Below are 6,000 nucleotides of genomic sequence, written 5' to 3'. Positions count from 1 at the left end.
TTCCACCCTGGTGCTGTCCATTCTTTCCTCCTTCATAGATGGTGTGCAGGAATTCCCTTCAAAAGAATTGGCTAAATCTCAGTGCCTGAAGACCAGACCGTTGGCATTGTCTGCTGCTGTGCTAGTGAAGGTGGTAATAATACTAAGTACTATTGTTCTAAGTGTACTTGTTCTGATAGGGCCAGAAACATCATCACTCTTGAGCAGATGGAACCAAAATTGCACCTATTAATGATCCATAATGTTTGTGGCTGTACATAGACCTAAAAAACCAGCCAACCAACCAACCAACCAATCAACCAACCAACCAACCAACCAACCAATCAACCAACCAACCAACCAACCAATCAACCAACCAACTACCCACCAACCATCCAACCAACCAAAATCCTGCAGGAAAAACATGACGGACATTTTCAGACTCAATATATCACCTAGCCCCTTTCTCCCATTGAATCCATTTTATTTTCGATGCACTATTTGATAAACAAGGTTTCTCATGAAGTTGAATCAGTTTGTACTTTTAAAGCAATTTCTGATAACACACGGCTCCTTGGGAATGCAACTGTCCGGTTACAGCAGAACCCACTTCTCACAGCCCAATGCCGATAGGGTAGGCCCGTTTTTAGGTGGTCCAATATGATTCTTAAAGGGAACAAAGGTGGAGGCAATAGGAAATATCAGGATCTGAGATGGAGTGTGGCTAGAATGCAAAAGCATATTCAGCCTTGTAATTTTAGGTTGGAAAAAAGACTGTTACGTGTGTTGTGTAGTCTCTAAAGGAGGGCCTAGGGTTTTTATGATGAGGGAGGGGGTTAAAAAGCCCAGCAACTGAGCTCAGTGGTGATGCCAGCTTTCCCTGTATTCAGCACGCTCGCTGCACTCACTGGGTGCTGTTGCAGCCAGTTCTCTATCTGCAGCTGCCACCATCTTTACAGCGAGACCAGCAGAGCTATGATGAGCAGTGTTGGTGCCTGGGGCAAAGCTCTGCAGATCAACTCTGTAATAAATGATGTGGCTCACCTCTGGGGCTTCCTGCAAACCCAGCCATCCGTTTTCAACCAGCCATTCTTGCTAACTAGGTGCTAAGCTCAGCAGTTGCTAAAAGAAGACAAGAGGTGTCACCATATCAACTTAATTGATTTTTTACAATTCCAGGCCTTTTAAAATTATTTTAAATGTCTATGTGCACGCTAACTCGCATTCCCTGAGGACAGAGCCCCATTGCTTGCCCAAGTCCTTTTCCAGAAGAGGCCAGCACAGGACTCTGTGATGAGGCAGGTGGGCTGAGTCAGGACCAAGTCCAGGCAGAGATGCTCAGGCCCAGACTAGTACTTACAGGACCAGGGACTGTCTCTGTGCTGGGAAGTCACCTCTGAGCCTCTGCCAGGAGTTTCCTCTTCCCCTCCCGTAGGGCCTGGGCTGTGGTGAGCCGAGGCTACTTCCCTCCTTGGTCTCCATGTTTCTGGCCCCAGCCTGGTGTCCACACCCTGATTTGTGGTTGCTCCTTGAGCTGCTGATTTGACTGGGGACGCAGTCCCATTTCTTTTTATTTTATTTTTAGAGACATGGTCTCGCTCTGTTGCTCAGGGTAGTCTTGAACTCCTGGCCTCAAGCAGTCCTCACACCTTGGCCTCCCAAAGCGTTGGGGTGACAGGCATGAGCCACTGCATCTAGCTTCAGTCCCATTTCTGAAGAAGTCCTGCCCCACTGTGCTTTCCTTCTCCGGTAACACACACAGTATGGCACTGGAGGCAGATGTGGATCCTGAGCAGGCGGACGCAGAGCCTAGCATTCCACTTAAAGCCTAGGGAGTGAAACATCAAGAAAAGCAATGAGGGAGGAAGGAGGATGAGCAGCAATTGCTGACAAATCACCCAGGGGCGAGGGCATGACCTGTGGAAGGCAAATCAACCAGCTTGACCTCTCTAGGGTGCTTGTCCTCCACCATCCTCACCCCTACTTCCTTTTCCCTGACGGAGGGAGGGGGGCAAACAAACTATGATTCCACTTGCCAAGCCTCAGTGGCTTAGGGATGTATCCTGTGTGTAAGCAAAGAAACCTCCGTTTTTACAGGGCTGTTTCCATAGTAATTCTTGCATCTGACGTTTTTACATGTTTTGCTGAAATTCTGTGATTGAGGTCACCGCTGTTCTAGAAGCTCATGATAATAGCTCCTTTGACCACAGCCTAAACACTTAGCTAAGTACAAAGGAGACCCTGATGGAAGTCACTCACTCTCATTGAAATGCAGGTAACCCCATGGCAGGCCCCTGCTCCTGTGCCACGGCACGCATTTCCCACTGCCCTCCCTACTGATGGCATGGTGTGCTTCTACCTCCTTCTTCCTTCTGAGAATGTGGGACATGGTGGAGAGACTCAGAGAGAGAGGGGAAAGAAGAGAGAAGGGGAATGGGGGTGGTGGAAGGGGGCAGTGGCATTGGCAAGGACCTTCCCACACCCCCATTCCTTGGCTAGGTCTTCCCACTCTGACCTGATTATTCTGGTGGAGGGAAGTATCCCAAATTTTCAGGATAACCCCGCTTCCCATCCTAGTGTTTCAAAGCCAAGTAAAACCAACATCTCGCAGTTGGGATCCTCCAGGCCTCTCGCCTGGCCCAGCACTGTGGATCTTCATGGTTTAACTTCCTTCCCACTTCCCTGACAGCCTTCATCAGTAAGCATCTTAGCAAGCTGCCTGCCCTCCCAGCAGTTGAGACTCAAGGTGAAGGTTCTGAAGTCCCAGATTCTTTCAAAAGTGATTCCACGTGCGTGGGAGAAATGAGCTGAAGCAAGTCACCTGGAATGCATGTTTGTAGTAACCTCCTTGATCTCAGTGACAGTGTGGTGAGGGGTGGGGGGCTTCCTTGGGGACAAATTCAGTTAGGGGGAAGCAGAGGTGACCAGTTAGGGTTTGTGACCATCCCAAAGCTAGCCTTTGATGGGGATGGAGGGTGGAGGCTGAGGGCAGGGATGTGTCAGTCCCTTTCCACTTGGAGTCCGATCCTGGGCTTCTAAAATAGCATCATTGAGGAAAAACTATTTTCAAGTTACTTATAGCCAAGAGACGAGCATCTCCTTCTAAGGTAACCCTGGGAGCTGCTGGAATGTGGTCAAATTATAGGTATATTTCCATAAGCAGCTGTTTCTCTTGGTGAGCTTTTATGTGCTAGCATTGCTGCAGTCTGGGCTGGCCTGTCCAGGCTCCAAAGGAGGAGCATTTTCCAGCAGCCCTTGACACTTCACTTCTTGCAGAAGCTTTGGGTTGGCCCGGGATCACTCCTTTACTGTCACTGTGGGACCAACCCTTTTATCTCACTAGAGCATAAGTGACTTCTGTTTAGTGGCTCATATTTGATGAAGCATTATTATGATTACAGTAACTGTTAGGCAGCTTCACATCACTCATTCCTAACTAATTGCAAGTTTGGAAATGCCTATCAAGGCTTTTCATCGAGGCAGACATTCAGGCTCATTGACAGAAAAGTACAGTAAAATGCATTTTCAGCCCCCTTTTTGAAGACTCTTCTATCATCCATTCACTGTGCTGAATTAAGGTGAGTACAATAGGACTTAAAAGTCATATTTTGATTTCTCTCCTTTATTATCCAGATGCTGCTGTATAATAGAGACACATAAAAGATATAAAATAAGATTTACTTAGACTTATAGCAAAGAACGAGGCATAGCTTATGGTAGTCCTATGTAAAGTAGGGAATCTGAGATAGTGATAGGGGTCCAAAGCAACAGCATCTTGGCAGGTGTGGCTCTAAAAGATCCTTTGTGTCCTCCAGGGTTGCCTTGTTTTCCATGTTGCTGATGAGCCAGTGAGATTGTTTTTGGGTGGATTGAGTCATCCTGAGTATTTAAACATTTGTGTCCTGATTCATCTCCTGGTTTGCCCCTGAATTACTAGAGCCGATGGCTGTACACATGCACAGGTGGGAGGCACAGGATCTTGGCCCCTAATTTTCCTAGACAAATGCTGGTTCCCAAGTTCCCAGAGGACTTCAGAAGACTCTGGGTTTGGAGCAAGGCCATCTCTTTCTCATACCCTCTGCTTGATTGAGGCACAGCTGACCTGGCCAACATGGGATTGTTTACCACGGGGCTCACTTCCTTATCTGTCTGGTCCCACAAAGGGCTGGGTAAAGAACAGAACTCTTTGCGAAAACAAAGGTGACCAACCATTGTGCTGTGTCCAGGACTTTTCCAGTTTTAGCACTGAAGTCCTAGATCCCAGGTATCTTCATTCCTATACTGAGAAAATCAGGATGGTTGGTCACCCTAAACACCCCAAAGATCATGCAGGCTGAGGACAGAGGGCTGGCTTATAAATTGCATTTTGCAGGAGTACTGACAATCATACTCATACCAACTTGAGCTAAAAGGAATTTTAAAGATAACTGTATGTCTCATACCCACCTGTGGTTTCATTAAATGCTTGCATGAGTTCTTTGGAATGTTGAAACTGCTATTTCTTTTTCTTAACGCTGAAATGTTTTTGACAGCACGCATGGGGTGTTGTTAAATAACTTTCATGTGGACGGCAAAATCGCTCTTCCCCACAGTGAACACTAGGTGGCAGCGTAGTTCTGCGACTCTGCAGAACACCGGGTGAATTTGATTACAGCATTTTTGGTGGTTACCTACCCGATGTAATTTTCCGGGAAAGGTGGGGTGATGGCTAAGTAATTATGCAGAATATTGATAGCTTTGATCCATTTAGAAAGTCTTGCATTCACCTCCCACTTGTCCACAACATCGGCAACTCTACAGCTGCTGCCTGGTGCCTGGTTTCCCAAACTACCTTGCAGAATTGTGTGTTTGTCTCTCTTAGTGGTGTCTGTAAGGCCCTTTAACTGTACTTGTTTTTTTCTTATCACTTTTCTACCCCATCTCCTGTTCTTTTTGTGCATAGGTATTTCTTTTATCATTACTGTCATCTTTTCCAATCATGTAACTCCTTTTGTTCTTGTACTGTTAGTATAACCCTTATGTCCGAGAACCAGAGATTCCAAATTAGCAGGGGATCCTATCAGTCATTCCAAACAAAATAAGGCCAAGATTAGGACTTCGGCTACGCTGTATATAAAACAAAACAAAAACAAAAGATACTGATTTTAAGAAGAAAATACTTCTCTGCCTTACCTAATTCCAGTCCCTAAGTCCCTCAAGTTGCCCCAAATCCCCTAGAGACGAGGATTTGTCTTGCTGGGAGCTTCTTGGGTGTGCCCGTGCAAGGATGGCTTGCCCTGTGTAGTCTGGCCATTTCCTGGTAACCTGGGTGTCCTGTGCCTTCTCCAAGTCACTCATTAGCCACTGAAGCCCTGCCCTTAGAACCTGAGGGTATGGGTCACCCTTACTGGGAGGCCAGCAGCTCTAGAATCTGTAGCAGTGGTCATTAAATACACAGTTCATTCTGATACTGAACTGTTTAGGCAAGGAATATCTCAATCCAGGCTGCCAGGCAGACTGGCCTTCCTTCTGCTTGAATTCCATGGGAACTATGCCTCATCCAGTCCACCAGGACTACGAAGAACAAGTTGGGGAATGCAGTGGCTCTGAGACTTTCTCTTCAAGGAGCTGCACTAACCCTGGATGTCCAGGAGAGCTCAGACATCTGTATCATTTTTCATTTTGTTTCCCCAAGGACTCTGGGTACACTTGACACCAATTAAGTACCCCCTCTGCCCTAACATATTCAAGAATCATGTGAATTACCGTTAGAGAGACATGATTTTTTGAGAAGAGTTTAAGATATTAGTTCAACAAATATTTATCGAGTCTTTTTGTCTTATATTTTCACTGAGAGGCCCAGTAAAAGGTGAGGCTGAATAATTACTTGGTGAGTTTCCATAGGCACAGCCTATTTGAATAGCTTGGGCCCCAAACAGCCATTTTCCCCTCAACAGCCATGTTTTTGGTCCTGAATTTAATAGGGCAAGGTCTTAAATGTCCTTTTCACTTTGACTCATCAAGACCAGCCACATTTTTAAG

The 6,000-nt window shown here is 46.3% G+C and overlaps 1 protein-coding gene across 2 annotated transcripts in view; it reads left to right on the top strand.

The window, feature by feature from the left end:
• Window positions 1-6,000, top strand: part of ARNT2 (aryl-hydrocarbon receptor nuclear translocator 2) — a 173,591-nt gene that overhangs the window by 16,832 nt on the left and 150,759 nt on the right. The window lies entirely within an intron of this gene.

This window comes from Mandrillus leucophaeus, unplaced genomic scaffold (genome assembly GCF_000951045.1).
Source record: "Mandrillus leucophaeus isolate KB7577 unplaced genomic scaffold, Mleu.le_1.0 Scaffold254, whole genome shotgun sequence".
Taxonomy (NCBI): Eukaryota; Metazoa; Chordata; class Mammalia; order Primates; family Cercopithecidae; genus Mandrillus; species Mandrillus leucophaeus.
The sequence above is the reverse complement of the archived record's forward strand: the minus strand, read 5'-3'. Positions and strand labels throughout refer to the sequence as shown.